The sequence below is a fragment of the Lissotriton vulgaris genome, chromosome 4_1, assembly GCF_964263255.1.
Source record: "Lissotriton vulgaris chromosome 4_1, aLisVul1.2, whole genome shotgun sequence".
Taxonomy (NCBI): domain Eukaryota; kingdom Metazoa; phylum Chordata; class Amphibia; order Caudata; family Salamandridae; genus Lissotriton; species Lissotriton vulgaris.
Window position 1 is genome coordinate 1,757,832,230 of NC_141691.1, and position 18,847 is coordinate 1,757,851,076.

Consider the following 18,847-nt stretch of genomic DNA (forward strand, 5'->3'; position numbering starts at 1 on the left):
CGGGAGAACCAGTGGGAAAAACAAGTGAGGAAGAGAGGTGTGCCTACCTCTGCCAACTCCACCCCTAAGGTGGGGGAGGCGAATCGAAGCACAACCTTGAGTCCCTGCCATCCTTTGTTCCAACGACCAGGACCAATGCTTTAGAATTGGAAATTCGTTTTTTTAAACTAATGCGAAAACTAAGACTGCGGCATTTCTTTAACAATGTATCCAATAAACCTATGACACAAGATCTAGATCAACTCAGAGGACTTAGACCAAAAAGCACCTTCATGGCGCCCATGAGCCATAAGACACTTGATCTTTTTGAAACATTAGTCAGACAGGATCTTTTGAAAATCAACTGCCAAAAGAAACGTCACAACAATGTTACCAACAAGGATCTGGGGATCCTGAAAAGACTATTGACTAACAAAGACATTGTATGCACTAAAGCCGACAAGGGGGGGCGGACTAGTTATCATGAATACCTCCATGTATAAACGGAAAACGCAAGAACATATCAGTGACAAGAATACCTATGCACTGCTTCAGCACAATCCAACTAATGAGTACCTGGTGATACTTACAGATCTTATCAACAAAGCTCAAAATGAGGGCACTATCAATGAAAGAACGAGTAAATTTCTAAAAACAACACACCCCAAGAGTCATTCGTTCTACATGATGCCAAAAGTTCGTAAGAACTTGTTTGACCCTCCATTACGCCCAATTGTGTCAACAAGAAACAGCTTGCACGAACCAATCGGCCAGTTTATTGATCGACTAATGCAACCAACGGTACAAAACATGGTCACATATATCCGAGACACCACGGATTTCTTATCAAAATTAAATGCTCTGGAATTGAACGATCAAGAACAATTGGTACTCTGCACCGCAGACGTCAAGTCATTATATACGTCGATCCCGCATGGATTGGGCATTGAAGCCATGGAAGAAGCTATACTTACCACTGATTATGACCCAAAACTACAAACCTTTCTCATGGAACTGACAATCTTTACCTTAAACCATAGCTATTTCAAGTATGACAACACCTGGTATCAGCAACTCATTGGAACTGGCATGGGCAATAGCGCAGCACCGGTATACACGAACCTTTTCATGAAATCATATGAAACACAACACATTTTAAATGATCCACATTGGACAAACAATATCAAGATGTTTGTGCGTTACATTGATGACGTTTTCATTTTATGGAAGAACTCGACTGAGTCATTAGAACAGGCATTAATGGAACTAAACAAGCAAAAAGAAAGGATCCAATTGACTTGGGTAATCTCCACAGAGTCCCTCACTTTCCTAGACGTACGAGTGAGTTTACTGGAAGGAAAAATTGAAACTGAAATGTTCCAAAAAAGCACAGACAGGAACAATACCCTTCACTACTGTAGTTTCCATCAAGAATCTCTGAAAAGACACCTACCGCTATCCCAAATGATGCGAGTAAAACGCATCACATCAAACTCAGAAAAAGCAAAAATCACTATTAGAGAAATGGGTGAGAGATTTCGAGCAAGAGGTTACCCAGAATCCTTAATTAATGAAGCTGATCAGAAAGTTGAAGACATGCAAAGAACAGATTTACTTACCATCAAACATAAACCTCAACAAGATAGAATGACAGTGGTGTCTAAATACTCCACCGTGAGTTTCAACTTCAAAAAAATCATTAGGAGTCATTGGAACATCATCAAGGCAGAACCTGATTTTAAACAGACCTTCGATAATCCTCCCATTTTTGCTTTCACCAGAAATAAAAATTTCTGAGAAATGTTGAAATCCACCTCAGTTGATTCCAAACAATATCGTGGAACCCGTCCTTGTTTACAATGCGGTAACTGCAATAACATTATAAGAGGCAACCAAATAGTTCATCCAATGAAGGGTCACAAAATCAGATTGAAAGTCAACGCGACCTGTGACACTTCCAACTTGATATACATGCTGAAATGCCCATGTGGCAAAGTATACGTCGGAAAGACCGAACGTAAAATAAAAATCAGACTCAATGAACACAAGTCCAACATACGAACTAAAAACTTGAGATCTACAGTAGCAACTCACTTTTCTGAAGCCAACCATAACATTTCCCAACTCCAGTATGTGGTACTTGAAACTATTGAAAATACAGAAGGCAGAGACAATAACCGCTTTCTCTTACAAAGAGAGAATCATTGGATTTATTTACTGAATTCCAGCAAACCGAACTGTCTCAATGACCGCATTGAATTTGCATGCTATCTGTAATTATGCATTCTGCACAGTAACTAATATGTCCCTGTTCTTTTATTGGAATTTAAATGGTGGCCGATCTGCATATTCTAATATTACTTTTTATTGATCATGTATTTTTACTTTACTTCAAAGTGAACTTATAACACTCCTTTATTTTCGTAGCGTAACTGATACACATATCCTTTTGTTATGATACCGCATGATCCACCTCAGACTAGTGGAGACCCGATCATGTGATCGGAACTGCAACCTATCACGTTGCGTCTTACATGCAACAGAAAACTCACGTCTTTTAATACCCGATGTGAATGGCTGTCACTCCTTAGACTGTTTCGCGCCAGACGCGATCGAGAACCCGTTCGAAACACACAGGAGACGCTATGCGTACACAAAGTAAGTTAAAAAAAAACCCAGTGCAGCCAAACTTTTTCTGTTACGAGTTCTAGTTGGAACAGAATACTTAATTACTTCCATGCTTACCCCCTAGTTCCACTTTCCAAGTTCGAGTAAGATACAAAAAAACAACACGTGAGTTATGGCAATTTTGACTAAGTTTTGCATGTACGCACTTTAGGGGAGAGCACTACCTTTTTTTTGGGGGCACTTCTTGAATCTTCAGTATACATGACATGAAATGTCTTGCTTCCAGCTGTTGTCCCGGATGAAGGGCAGGTAGTCCGAAATGCATCGGACTTAAATATGTGTTGTTTTGACCTTGAACATCGCTCAATGAACTTTACAATTGAATAAGAGATGTTTCACAACTTGAACTTATGAATACAAAATAAGACTTTATCTAATCAATACGTTGTATGAATTTTTCCTTTGAATTAATCTGAACTGACCTTAGAGTGGAGCGCCGGGGGATGCTTTCAATTTTTATTGGAAACACAGAGATGTGTGCCATGTCGACTCTTCACTTTGTTCTGCACCAAGACACGCAGCCTGCAAATGCAGTGTGTGAGTGTCAGGGTACAGAGCCTCTAAGGGTGGCACAATCAGTGCTGCAGCCCTTAGGGGCCTTCTCTGGTCACAGTGCCCTGGGTACCTATGGTACCATTTACTAGGAGCTGACCTGTGACCATAGTGAAAGTCAAAAAATCTTGTATCCCGCACATATCACAGTTAGGTCTCAAGGCACTTGCAGATCCTTCAACTGGCTGAGTTCTGTCTCATTTCACTTAGAGAACAGCCATGTTTTTAATTCACTACAGAAACGTTGATTGTCTGGGATGGACATAAGATGGGGCGGAAGCTGGTTCCAAAAATAAGGGGCGAGATAAGAAAAAGATCGGCCACCGTTACGCACAGTGAGAACCCGCAGGGGAAGTAAGAGGAGCTTAGAACTGGATCTAAGAGTTCTAACGGGTTGGCCAGAGATGCCAATTGGGTTTAGGCTTCAATGCAGTTTTGGGGAAGGAACACAGGCCCTGGGTACCTGATTGGCAGGAGCCTAGGGCACACTCAGTCAAAGCACATCAGCAATTCAGCAAAAAGTGGGGACATACCAAGCAAGAAAGAGGGCACTTTCTCACAGCTGGTACACCCTGATCAATCGGACTTCCTGCCTCATTGTAATACAAAGCGATACAAAAGGGGATGATGGACGGAGCGTTTGAGCAAATCAAACACTCACCCCCAGTAAACTGATCTGGGTTTAATCCATCACCATTCTTTAGCTCACTCAGCCACCCCAGTTCAGACATGGCCATATGCAAATGACTGACTGACTGAAATATTTGTAGAGGGCACGAATGCCGTGGCGTCTTGGCGCTAAAGATACAGAAAGAGGAGAGGGCAGGGGGGCAGATCGGTTTAGGTAAAGAGCCAGGTCTTCAGATCTTTCCTGAAATTCGTTTTAGATTTTTGGGCACGAAGTGCTGGGGGTAACAAGTTCCAGAATTTAGCCGCCTTGTAGGAAAAGGACTTTCCCCCCCATCGGGCTCTTTTTATTCTGGGTTGGCAGACTAGGTCGAGGGTAGCTGACCTCAATGTACGCGAGGGTACATAACGGAGGAGTAGGTTGTTGAAGTTGTCAGGTCCCTTGCCGTGTATAGATCTATGAACCAGGCAGAGGGCTTTAAATTGAATGCGACGTCTGACCGGGAGCCAATGCAGCTCCCGAATGGCTTTAGACGTGGGGTGACGTCTGGGAAGGTTAAGTAATGCTCTGGCCGCCGCATTTCGGATTGCCTGAAGTTTGGACAACTGTTTTTCTGCTGCATCCAGATAGAGGGAGTTACAGTAGTCTAACCGGGACATTACAAGGGCTCCCATCACCGCTTTTCTTAGTGTGTCCGGGATGTAGAGTAGAACTTTCCTGAGCAGTTTGATGCTGTGGAAGCAGGTGGAAGTCACCTGATTCCCCTGGGCTTTACAGGAGAGTTCTTTGTCTAATAAAAAGCCACGGTTTTTGACTTTGTCTACAGGGAGAGGGCAGTCTCCTGCTTCAGGGGGCCACCATAAATCGTTCCAGATGGAAGGTTTATGACCGAACTCAATGACTTCAGTTTTGTCTGTGTTTAATTTTAAAAAGTTATTGCTCATCCAGTTTTTGACCTGGGTAAGGCATTTCCTGAAACGTTCCGCCGTAGCATCAATGGATTGTGAAATAGACACAATGATGTATGTGTCGTCGGCGTAAGACACCAGTTGGAGGCCATGGGATCTAATCAGGGCAGCAAGGGGGGTGACGTATAGATTGAATAACGTTGGTGACAATGCCGAACCTTGTGGGACTCCACCCGGAAGAGAGAATTCAGCGGATTGTAGTCTGTTCCAAATCAGTTGGTTAGTGCGGGAAGTTAGGAAGGAGGTGATGAGGGCCAGGGCAGGGCCGGTGAAGCCTAGGGACGTAAGTCTTTTTAATAGGACGGAGTGATTTACGGTGTCGAAGGCCGCTGTGAGGTCTAATAATATCAGGGCCGACCGGCCACCTTCGTCCATGGTTTTGCGAATTTTTTCAGTAGCCATGATAAGGGCTGACTCCGTGGAATGAAGGGATCTAAAGCCATGTTGTAAAGGATCGAGTAGCTTCTTTTCTTCTGCATGTTGCATTATTTCCTGATTCATAGCTTTTTCTAGAATTTTTGCGGGTAGGGGCAGACAGGAGATGGTACGATAGTGTTTGGGCTCAGAGGGGTCAAGGGATTCTTTTTTGAGAATAGGTCTGATGCAGGCCATTTTCCAGTTTTTTGGAAATTCTCAATGAGAGATGATTTTATTCAGCAAAGGAGTTAGGGTATTTGAGATGGTCTCAGGGATTTGATGTAGCACGTAAGGGGGGCATGGGTCCAATGGAGAACCAGATTTAATCTGGATTAGTAAATCAGAGACTTGCTGTTTATCAAGTGCAGAAAAACTAGAAAAGGGGGGGGGGTTTTGTCGGTAGATCCAATCTCATTAGAGGGTATGACGGATACCATGGTCCTAAGACCATCATATACTGTTTCCACTTTCTTTTGAAAGAAGGTGGCCATTCCATTAACAAAACACTGATCAGGACTGAATACTGTGTCTCGAGGAGTTTTTGTTAAGTGGGACACAGTTTTGAAGAGTTCTCTAGAGGAATTTGCAGAGTTTTGAATTTTCTCTGTGAAGTAAGCGGATTTAGCTTGAACTATAGTGATTTTATACTCCTGTTGAGTTTTAAGGTATTCCAGTTTTTTCTCATGGCTATAGTCAGTGCGCCAGGACCGCTCTGCGCGCCTGCACTTGGTCTTGACTGTTTTTACCTCAGCCGTATACCATTGAGCGGTAACGAGCCGTTTTGTGGGTTTCTTTAATTCGATTGGGGCCAGCTGATTAGCTGCCTCAGTGATCCATTTAGTGAAGTTGGAAGCCCAATCATCGCTGTTGCCACCTTCGAGGTTGGGGGGATTTCTATCCAGTGTCTCAGCAAGTAGGTTGGGATCAAGTTTTTTCCAGGGGCGGGATTTTTCAGGAGGTTGGTAAGTTTGACGTTGAGTTGAAAGATTTTTAATTTGTAAGTTAAAGAAGATGGCATTATGATCCGTCCAAGGTATGGGAGTAATAGATACGATTTTGATGGAGTAGCTGTTAGAAAAGATCCCATCGAGGGTATGCCCTGCTGAGTGGGTGGGTTTGTCAATCAATTGTTTCATATCAAAGCTGAGAAGATTGTCAAGAAGAGTAACTGTGTCAGAGTCGTTATTTAGCTCTAGGTGATAGTTGAAATCACCTAGGATAGTATAGGTGACTGCATCAAACGTGGTTTCTAAAAAAGTGTGTAGAGCTTTAGTAAAGGGATCTCTGGGGCCGGGGGGACGATACACTAACAGTCCCTCAAAGATCAGATGATTATTTTCTTTGATTTTAAAGGTCATGGCTTCGGCCTCTAAGTCTAGTTGAGGGCAGGCAATCATTTTGAGGTGTGACCTATAGATTATCGCAATTCCTCCACCTATAGATCCTGTTCGATTCATGCATTCAACAGAGTAGCGTCCAGTCAGGGCCGGAGGCCTGAGATGCCCAGGTTTCCGTGAGAAACATAAGATCAGCGCTGTGATCAATAAGTAAGGCCTCTATCTCGTATTTATGATTAGGCATAGACCTTACGTTAAGTAGGATGCATTTGAGAGATCTATTCATATGAGACATTGTGTGAAGACAATTATCCGGAGGGTTGAGTGTAATAGGCACTGGGACGATTGGTGGAAGAAAGCCACAAGAAGGACACTTAGAGATAATGTCAGTGTTGAAATCAGCTTTGGTCGGATGGTCACAACGACGTTGGTCCAGCCTACATAGATCGAATTTGGAATATTGTAGGTTAGGAAAATGGGCAGAAATTCCAGCACAAAGCGCGGGACCGGCGCGGACGGGCGCAGACGGGCTCCCCTTAGGAGCGCCCGCTGCGCTCGTCCGTTGCGCGTCCGGTAATTGCACATACTTTATGGAAGGAGTGGAGCGTTGGTGGGGGGGCGTGGCCGACCATAGTGGGCGTGGCCTTGGGGTTCCCAGTCAATGTCGTCAGCAAGCAAGTTGGAAAGCCGCGGTAGCGATAAATCCGCTATGCGGGAAGTTAATTAGAAAGTCGCTTTTGATGTAAATGCTCAGAGAGCGAGGCAAGTTTTAAAAACAGGTTAATTACACAATGTTAAAAAACTAAATATCAGCGATCTATCTCCCGGCTGCGCCTCAGGAGGGGTGTACCTTTGAACGTCGTGCTAGTAGTCAGCGCTTTATGTAGGCGTAGGTGGGGGGGCGTGGCCGACCGTAGTGGGTGTGGCCTTGGGGTTCCGTCAATGTCGTCAGCAAGCAAGTTGGAAAGCCGCGGTAGCGATAAATCCGCTACGCTGGAAGTTAATTAGAGAGTCGCTTTTGATGTAAATGCTCAGAGAGCGAGGCAAGTTTTAAAAACAGGTTAATTACACAATGTTAAAACAACAAAATATCAGCGATCTATCTCCCGGCTGCGCCTCAGGAGGGGTGTACCTTTTTAAATCAGTCTGGCCCTGTGCCTCATGGGAACAGTCCAGCCCGAACTGCCAAGCCATGTCTTCCCTGAACCGGAAACATCATCCTGGGACCGGTTTCGGATTCATAATCCTCATCAGCCAGGCTATCTTGAATCCAGTGGCCAAGTGAGCAAGGGACTCACGTCTGGGCATACCCTGCCAACGTAGGGCGAACAAAGTGATACAAAAGGGGATGATGGACGGAGCGTTTGAGCAAATCAAACACTCACTGTTCCCATGAGGCACCCTGTGCCTCATGGGAACAGTCCAGCCCGAACTGCCAAGCCATGCCTTCCCTGGACCGGAAACAAGCTTCTGAGGACCGGTTTCTGGCATTTCAGCCTGGATGATGAGGATTATGAATCCGAAACCGGTCCCCGGATGCTTGTTTCCGGTCCAGGGAAGACATGGCTTGGCAGTTCAGACTGGACTGTTCCCATGAGGCACAGGGTCAGACTGATTTGCATATGGCCATGTCTGAACTGAGGTGGCAGAGTGGGCTAAAGAATGGTGATGGATTAAACCCAGATCTGTTGACTGGGTGTGAGTGTTTGATTGGTTCAGATGCTCCGTCCATCACCACCCCCTTTTGTACCGCTTTGTTCGCCATAAGTTGGCAGGGTATGCTCAGACGTGAGTCCCTTGCTCACTTTGCCACTGGATTCAAGCAAGCCGGGCTGAAGACGGCTGAAATGCCAGAAACCGGTCCTCGGAAGCTTGTTCCCAGTCCAGGGAAGGCATGGCTTGGCAGTTCGGGCTGGACTGTTCCCATGAGGCACAGGGTCAGACTGATTTGCATACGGCCATGTCTGAACTGGGGTGGCAGAGTGGGCTAAAGAACGGTGATGGATTAAACCCAGATCTGTTGACTGGGTGTGAGTGTTTGATTGGTTCAGATGCTCCGTCCATCACCACCCCCTTTTGTACCGCTTTGTTCGCCATAAGTTGGCAGGGTATGCTCAGACGTGAGTCCCTTGCTCACTTTGCCACTGGATTCAAGCAAGCTGGGCTGAAGACGGCTGAAATGCCAGAAACCTGTCCTCGGAAGCTTGTTTCCGGTCCAGGGAAGGCATGGCTTGGCAGTTCGGGCTGGACTGTTCCCATGAAGCACAGGGTCAGACTGATTTGCATATGGCCATGTCTGAACTGGGGTGGCAGAGTGGGCTAAAGAACGGTGATGGATTAAACCCAGATCTGTTGACTGGGTGTGAGTGTTTGATTGGTTCAGATGCTCCGTCCATCACCACCCCCTTTTGTACCGCTTTGTTCGCCATAAGTTGGCAGGGTATGCTCAGACGTGAGTCACTTGCTCACTTTGCCACTGGATTCAAGCAAGCCGGGCTGAAGACGACTGAAATGCCAGAAACCGGTCCTCGGAAGCTTGTTTCCGGTCCAGGGAAGGCATGGCTTGGCAGTTCGGGCTGGACTGTTCCCATGAGGCACAGGGTCAGACTGATTTGCATATGCCATGTCTTAACTGGGGTGGCAGAGTGGGCTAAAGAACGGTGATGGATTAAACCCAGATCTCTTGACTGGGTGTGAGTGTTTGATTGGTTCAGATGCTCCGTCCATCACCACCCCCTTTTGTACCGCTTAGTTCGCCATAAGTTGGCAGGGTATGCTCAGACATGAGTCCCTTGCTCACTTTGCCACTGGATTCAAGCAAGCCGGGCTGAAGACGGCTGAAATGCCAGAAACCGGTCCTCAGAAGCTTGTTTCCGGTCCAGAGAAGGCTTTGCTTAGCAGTTTGGGCTAAACTGTTCCCATGAGGCACAGGGTCAGACTGATTTGCATATGGCCATGTCTGAACTGGGGTGGCAGAGTGGGCTAAAGAACGGTGATGGATTAAACCCAGATCTGTTGACTGGGTGTGAGTGTTTGATTGGTTCAGATGCTCCGTCCATCACCACCCCCTTTTGTACCTCATTGTAGTACAGACCTGAACTTGCGGCAGCTACATGGCGTGCTGGGCAGAATCAAAGTGATTCAGGAGACGGCAGCGGTGGTGTCACTTGATGCCACAATGGCATTTGATACCATCGAATGGATTTATTGGGTGGGTGAGGCTGTTGTATGCCGAGCCCATGGCACAGGTAGTGGTCCGCAAGAAAAAGTCGGAGGTGTTTGCGTTGTGCCGTGGGATACGTCAGGGCTGTCCATTGTCCCCACTATTGTTTGTGCTCTCCCTTGAGCCATTAGCAGCATGGATCCGTAAGAATCCGATAATCCATGGCCTCAAGTGGGTGGACACATGGGAAGACCATATCTCCTTATATGCGGATGACATTCTCCTATATCTCGCCTCCCCGAAGGCCTTGCTTCAGGGAGTCATCAACATATTTACAAATTTCGTGAAGAACTCCGGTTACAGGATCCACTGGAACTAGTCTGTAATATATGTCCTCAGCGGTGATCCCCCATCAAAGATCTGTCCAATCCAGGTGGCCTGAGACGGCTTCCAATACCTGGGTATTTTCATCTCAGCAGACCCAAAGACGGGGCACAAGCGTATTCTGCTCCCCCCCTCCAGAGATTGAAACGGGACGTTGCACATCGGAGGACGCTCCCACTATCTCTGCTGGGATGAGCAACGCTTTTTAAAATGATGGCTTTGCCCCGTTTTTATGTATGCCCTACAGAACCACCCGACCCTGTCACAGCGTGATATTTTAAAGAAATTGAAAGCCTCCAAAGAGAGTTGCTCTGGGAGGGCAGACCACGCATAGCCTTACAAAAGCTAGTACTGTCATGGTATGATGGTGGGATAGCTCTCCCAGACATCAAAAAATATTATTGGGCTGCTCATCTGGCCGCAATCAATCACTGCACATATAGGTGCTGGGGTGACCCAGGGTATACGATGGAAAAATGGAGACTTTCGGGAGCAATTTCAACAGAGCCATCTGCTCCAATACTAAAAAGTTTCCAATCACTTGGGCCTACCAGACTCTCAGTACAAGTCTGGAGAGCAGTGAACAAAAGTCTAGGGTGAGACCGGAGGCTCACGTTGGCCACTCCATTGTGGGACGCTGACAACTAGAAACTCTGCAGGCATCAAAAGGGTTTGACAAATGGGATCTGATCGGGATCTAAAAGATCAGAGATCTGTGGCAGAAGGGGGAGATGGGTGCATTTGCCACCCCTGAAAAAAGAATTATGAATTAGCTGACTCAGAATATTTCCGGTATTTACAGGTGCGACATGCACCAATATCGAATTTACCCAAAGTCTCCCCGAGAGTCTCCCCCTGAGTCATCGCTGCTGGAGAACAGGTTCCTGGATGGTTACATGCCCACAATAGTGATCTCCCTCACATACATGAAACTAATTAATAACACTTCCGATCCTCTCGTTTTGACCAGGGGGCGGTGGGAGAGAGACGGATTAGAACATGACGACGAAGAGTGGCAGGAGGTGGTAGCATCCCCAAGAGAAGTTGCAATTTCCTTCAGACTCCGCCTGGTTCAGTTGAAGATTTTACATAGGGTCTATGTGTCTAGGTCCAGGATCGTTAGCATGGGGAGAGTGTCTGACGGGTTGTGCAGGAGGCAATGTGGGCAGGATGGTACATTCATGCATATAATATGGGACTGTGAAGCTATTCCCACTTACTGGAGGGGGATACACAAGCGTATAAATGAAGTGCTCGAAGAGAAACTCAGCTTGAAGCCAAACGATGTCTGTTAAATGACTGGGAGCCTACTGATTTGAGTAGCAGAGGGAAAACTTGGGTCACATTAGGCCTGATGGTGGCTAAGAGAAACATTGTCCGGCTGTTTGGTTCTGGAATGTTGCCTACTTTGACTACCTGGTCGGTGGACATGGAATGGTGCTGCTTAGAGAAAAGACAGTGTATGTTGCACTGGGATGTCCCAAAAAGTGGTTTGCAATTTGGGACAAATGGAATGTATACAGAGGAAACATCTGTGTCCCACCTACTGTCCCTGCCCTCGAAGAACCTTTAACGCCTTGAGTCCCCACTTTCCCTCTTATACCGCTGTGGTTCATCAACGGAATGATGTCTATGTATAATTGCGATACTGTTCCTTCTTCTGTGTTCAGAAATGCAATGTTTCTCTATTTAATAAAAAGATTTATTTAATAAATAAATATGTTAGTTCAACCCCTGATGCATGGTACTTGGCACGGTTGCTAGGTTATAGAGTTTTCAAGTCTGTTTCTACTCTTCCTTACTTGAGACCAAGCCACTTTCAATACAAGCTCATCTGCCTTAAAAAAGGCCAGAAACATCCAATGACAGTAACAGGCTACAAAAAGCACTAATCAAAACCATGAATGGGTGTGTTCTAGCGCTTGTGCATGCCACTAGGGGTGTGCTCCACAATTTGAAGACCACTGCATTAAGGAAAGAGAGCATTGCAGAGCCATATCTTCTAAGATATTGCCCAGCTGCTCTCTTGGCCAGCTCTAGTGTACAGAGTGTCTAGGGCCACACACACACCTTTGCAGAGTAGTGCGAAGGTGTCTAAGAGTGTGTGTTATGTGTGAGTGGAAGTGTGCCCTTCCAGAACAAAATACTATGTATAACTGTAAAATTCTCCACACATTGAATGTGTGGTGTTCAGTTCAGCACACACTGAATGTGTGAAACGTTAGGAGAAATTAAAACATTGCCTTAAGGATGCATTATTTTAGGGCGCAAAGCCTGTTGCATGCAAGACTATAGGTATTACCATGGCTGACTATGTGGGAACACCCTTGCAATACCCATGTGATGTCCCAATAATGCAAAGTAGTGCAAAGAGCTATTTTACTTTAAAGGCTATTTCCAGTGCAAAAAATGTAAATACCTTATCAAACCTTTGCACCGATTTGTGTGAATTTGCAATGGCACAAACTGTTGATAAATCTGCCCCAATGTGTGTGACACATATACCCAGACTACACCATCATACACTTTATAAGACTCCACCTACATTCACAGCACTCAATCCATTTTTAGAGGGGATTTTGAGCAAATCTCTTTATAACACAGAATTCTAGAAGAGACAAAAAATCCAAAAATCCACATTCCTATATTTCAGTCCTGGCCAGACAACTTTTCCCAGAATATGGTACAGGTTAGAAGCTCTTTCGGATTTAAATAAGTGATTGTGCTAAATAATGTGACTTATTGTCAAAGGCATTTTGAAGTGCATATAGTAGTCCTCCTGTAATACTCTTACATGCCTTTGCACCAAACATCTAAATAAAATGGGCATATTCAGGGAATCTTCCTATACAATGAGTAAAAATAGAAAGGGCTGTGGCCTCTCTGTACTCGTACCTTTAAGGAGATGGGTGTTTCAGGGCTGTAAGAAATTGAATTGTTGGTTGACTGGGGCGTGAACCCTGGTCAAGCAGCACCCAGATTCCTTGTCAGGGAGAGGCATAAGCCAACCATAAATCAACCTGTGCTCAACTCTCTTGGCACAGAGCCGTCAGGCTTAACTTAGAGGTAGTGTGTAAAATATTTGTGCAATACTTCAAACACTAATGAAGTGAAAACACCACACTTAGGGCCCGATGTAGGTAAACGCGATTTTCCGATTTCAAAATACCGAGGCGGGCCGAATCGGTATTCTGAAATCGGAAAACGAGATGTAGGAAAAAAATACCGATTGAATACCGATTCGGTCGGCATCGGTAATGAGATTCGGTACGTTCCGATTCAGCTCGGTCCGAATCGGAAATTACCGAATCGGCCAACAACGAATCGGAAAACACCGAATCGGCTACCACCGAATCGGATATTTCCGATTCGGCGAATACCGATTCGGTAAAAGCCGATTCGGTAAAAACCGATTCGGCAATCATAGACCCATGGCGAAAAAGCCCATAGGAATGCATTGCATTCACCGATTCGGCTTTTACCGAATCGGATTTTACCGAATCGGATATTACCGATTCGGATATTACCGAATCGGTAAAAGCCGATTCGGCAATAGGCGATTCAGCCAATGAGGTGGCTCCCCCTCCCCCACCCAAACAGGGAGTGGCAACCCTGGCAGGTGCAGCCAATTAAGAAGTTTCTAGAAGTTTCTGGAAAGCCTGCCTGAGCCCAACACACACAGTTAGCAGCAGTTGGAGAAGGAGGTTGCAAACTGAGCAGGAGAAAATGGCAGATAAGGCAGGAAGCCAGAAGTCCTCCCAAAAGAGGAAGCCCAAGTTCACCACCACCGAACTTCAGGTGCTGGTTGAGGAGGTGGTGAGGGTGCACCGCCAGCTCTTTGGCAAGCTGTCCCTCAACGTGCCAGACAGCACCAAGAGGAGATTGTGGGCCGACATCGCCCAGAAGGTCAATGCTGCTGGTGTCACCCCCAGGTCCATTGAGGAACTCAAGAAAAGGTTTTACGACCTCCGCAGCCTCACCAAGAGGAAGCTGGCTGACCTTCAAAGGCAGGCTGGACACACCGGAGGAGGCAAGAACCCGGCGCCACCCCTCACCGAGCTGGAGGAAATTGTCTCCAGCACCATCGAGAGGGAGAGCATTGTAGGAATCGGGACCCTGGACAGCACTGCGAGAGCCACAGCTACAGGTAAGAAGCATGCGCATCATGACACACCCTACCAGACACCTCCCCAGTAGACACAATGCATAGGCAAACACCAGCACTGTACTGTCACCAACATACAAGAGACAAGCATCATGGTACATGTAGTCAGCAGAAGTTAGCCAAATATGTCAGTGCAGAATCACAAGACAGGAAACAGTGTGACACGGTGTAAGGAGATGCAAGGACATGTGGAATGCCATAATTGTACTGACTGTAATACATCGGCACTCAGTTTACAAATGCTTCTTTGTACCTAGGGGCACCATCAGGCGGCACCACTGTGACAGCAGAGGGAGCATCAACTTCAAACACTGCAGTCGCAGGGCCAAGCAACAGCCAGGCTGGCCAGGAGGAGGAGGATGAGGATGAGGAAGGAGACACCCCAGGGCTTGGAATGGAGGGAGTCCTGGTGATTGATTTCCAACCAGTGCACTCCCCAGTACTGTCCAGCACACCCCCCTTGCAATTTTCACCCGAAAACTCCCCTACAAGGCAGATCATACCGCCTACACCATCTCCTGCCACAATCGTGGCCTTGCCACCTGTCCAACCAGTCCTGGGAGCAGGGGCTCAGGGACCTGCCAGCACCACACCCCCACCAGTGGCACCCCAGCCCAGTCAGCAGGCCGGAAGCAGCAGTGCCCAACGCCGTGCCACCACCACCACCACTGCTGCACCAGCACGGGAGGGCAGTGTGTTCCTGGGCCTGGAGGGCCAAATGGTCAAAATCCAGCGCCAACAGGCCAGATCCACCATGGCCTGCCAACGCCAGCTCCTGCAGCACAACATGCAGATGGGGGAGTTGGTGAAGGGTTTCCAGGCTGTTGTGGACAGCAACAAGGAGGTGGCAGCAGGGTTGGGCAGGCTGACCACTGCCATCACCCACTCATCGGCCAGGCAGGAGGAGCATGAGGTTGCGCGCAGGAGGGATGCCCGGGTGCTCAACCGGGCCATGGCCCGCCTTGCAGCGGCGACCGCACAGCTGTGCCATCGAAGCTCAAATCAGGAATCCGTGCTCAGTCAGCACACGGCTGAGCTCACCAGGGGGATGGCCAGGATCACCACGGCCATGGAGGCCATGTTAATATCAAACGCCGCCTCCAATCCTGCCCTGGACCTGGGTGATGCTGGAGACAGCAGCAGCCGCAGCAGCCCGGCCAGCGCTGCATCTGAACCGCGGAGGAGCACCAGGCGATCCGCTGATGCTGCTGGCCATTCGGAGGGGGCCGAGGGACACCCCAGTGGGTCTGCCAAGCGGGCCAAAAAATAGCCTGACAAGGGGGGATGAGCAAACCAGTACCCTGGACTTTATTTGTTTTTACAGACTCCATTTTTTGATGCACTTCAGTGCTGTAACTGTGGTGCATCACTATTAAAAATATTATTTTCCAAGCAACATTTAGCTGTCTTTGCATCTGTACCCAGTCAGAAATAGTTCTCAGTGATCTCCTCACGTCTGTATCTGCCATCACATGGCGTACACACCCCAGCTGGCTGTGTCAGTGGCACAGCTTCGTCGTCGTCATAGTCCTCGTAGTCAGACAACTCCACCTCAGTGCCCTTCTTGACCGCAAGGTTGTGTAACATTGCACATACAGCTATGATCTTGCAGCAGGTGATGGGGGTATACTGCCTTGCACCTCCACTCTTGTGCAGGCATCTGAATCTACTTTTCCAGATGCCAAAGGTCCGTTCAACAACATTCCTGGTGCGTATGTGGGCCCGGTTATACCTCCTTTGGCTGGGTGTGGAGGGGTTGAGGTAGGGGGTGAGTATGAATGAGCGGAGGGCATATGCACTGTCGCCTGGAAGAGAAAGGGGTCACATTAGACACATGCATACATGTATTACACCTACCTACTATGTGTTATGGGGGTCTGATGATGTGGCTCACCTAGGAGGTATCCTTCTCCAAAATCGCCAGCCATCAGCCGCGCATATATGCCGCTCTGTTGGAATATATAGGAGTCATGGGTACTTCCTGGAAATTTTGCTACCAGGTCTGTGATGGTGCACTTGGCATTGCAGATCACCTGCACGTTGATGGTGTGTGTAGATTTCCGATTGCGGTATATGTATTCGGTGTCCGCTGGTGGGCAAATCGGAATATGCGTGCCATCTATGCAACCGATGATTTGGGGAAAGTGTGCCATCTGGTAGAAGTCCGCTTTGGTTTGTAGCAGTTCTGCGTGGGTTGCAGGGAATGAGATGTATTGGTCCATCCTGTCTATCATGGCGTCAAGGAATATGTGGAAGAACCTTGACAGGCTGCTCTGGCTCACCCCTCCTGCTGCTGCTACTCCACTTTGATAGCTGCCAGACGCTACCAGGTGTAGGCTGCATAGCACCTGGACGTGCGCAGGGATGGCGTGTGCCCTTGGGGTGTGGTGGTCCAAGTATGGCTTAAGGTCCCTGATGAGCTCAAGTATGGTGTCAGAGTCCAGCCTGTATCTCTGTAGGATCTCAGCCTCAGTGAGCATGAACAGGGTTATCCTCTGTCTGTAGACCTGTTCATTTCTTAGCCATTCCCTCTGTCCTTCCTGCTGTAGCCGTAGCCGCCTCGCAATGACATAGAAAGCTGCCATCCTGCAAGTTGCAATGCATTTTGGGACTGTTTATATGGGTTGGAGTTGGTTACCACCTGATTGCAATCCATGGTAAATACCGAGTGAATTCTACCGATTTTGAGCCGATTTCGGTGTTTCTGTGCCTCCCTACATATCCCCAACTGTCGGAATCGGGGAATTTCCCGATCGGAGATTCATACGAATCGGCATGTTTTCCGATTCGGATCATGTCCGAATCGGTATTTTTTCCGATTCGGTACATGGACCGAATCGGTGATTTTCCGATTCGGTGTCACTAACGAATCGGTACAAGGTCCGATTCGGTGATTTTCCGATTCGGTGTCACTAACGAATCGGTACAAGGTCCGATTCGGTGATTTTCCGATTCGGTGTCACTAACGAATCGGTACAAGGTCCGATTCGGTGATTTTCCGATTCGGTGTCACTAACGATTCGGTACAAGGACCGATTCGGTGATTTTCCGATTCGGTGTCACTAACGAATCGGTACAAGGACCGATTCGGTCTTTGTAACCGATTCGGTGTTTTTCCGATTCGTTACATATCCGATTTTCGGTATGTACGTATCGGATTCTTTCCCATTCGGTACTCATTCCGAATCGGTTTTCTATCCGATTCGTTCTGTTTTTGGTTCCCTACATCTCGATGGCTGTTTACCGATCGGTAAGGGCCAAAAATCGGTATTTTCGGCCAATACCGATCGGTAAAGCCCTACCTACATCGGGCCCTAAAAGATTCAATAGAGTTTTTTTAAAATAAATCACACAAGACCAAAATGACAAAACTCCGATTGGTATAACTGGAGATATTCAATTTTAAAGATTTTATTGAAAATAGTGCCAAAAAGCACAAAGCACCAACTTTGGATATCTGGTTGCACCAGGCCGCTGCAAAGTCACAAGTTGAGACCAACAACGATAGGCTCCGGGCTGGCTAGAGGGACCCAGTTTGGCCCACTAACAAAGCACCTCAAAAACATGTTTGTGGTTGTAAAGATCTGCATCAATGGTGACTCACACAGCCACAGCAATGCATTGTTTCCGAAATGCTGTGAGGCTGGTGTGCAAGGTCCTGTGTAGGTGTTGGGGATTCTGTCGACAAGGGCTTGTGATGCGAAGTCCGGCATCAAAGATGCATAGCACAGTCGGGGCAATGCATCAGTTCTGAGGAGCTGCGTTCAAGGTTGTTGGAGCCTTCTGTACCTATGGCTGAAGTCAGGAGGCCAGCCAGAAAGCCTTTGGAGGCACTTTGGAGTCCTGGGTTCAGCAGATCCAGGTCTAGCCCTTCTACTCAGGCAAGAAGGCAGCAGGGCAGCAGTCCTTCTGAGCAGCAGTCCTTGTAGCAGCACAGCAATCCTTCCTCCTGGCAGAGTATCCACAGGTCCAAAAGTGACTGAAGATCTGGTGTCTGAGATACAGTATTTATATCCATTGTGCCTATGAAGTGGGGAGAAGCATCTAGAGGCAGGCCTTTGAAGTGTGCAGGTACCCTGCCTTCCTTGCCGTGGCTCCAGACTAACTACAAGGGGTATGCAACCCTTTGTTTAGAGGCAGGACACGGCCTATTCAAGTGCCCAGCTACTCCTTTCCCATGCTGCCAGTGATGGCGCATCCAGGCACACTAAAGCTCCTTATTGTGTTGGCGGTCTATGAGTAATACACAAATCCCACCTGTCAACTACACCCAGTCATGTGACACAGAGTGACACCAAATGGCTATGGTAGGAAAATTCCAACTATCTAAAAAGTGGCATTTTCAAAATGGTAACTTAAAAATCCAACTTAGCCATAAGTTAGAATTTTTCATTACAATTCCAAAGTCACCAAACATGAACTGGTTACCTGCTCCCATTTGGAAATTACAGCTCCTTAAATTAATTTGGTAACCACAATGTTGTCCAATGGGATGCAGAAGTAAAAACGATTTAAGAGTGTTTCACTACCATTTACTATGTAAAACTTAAAAGTACATGCATGGGC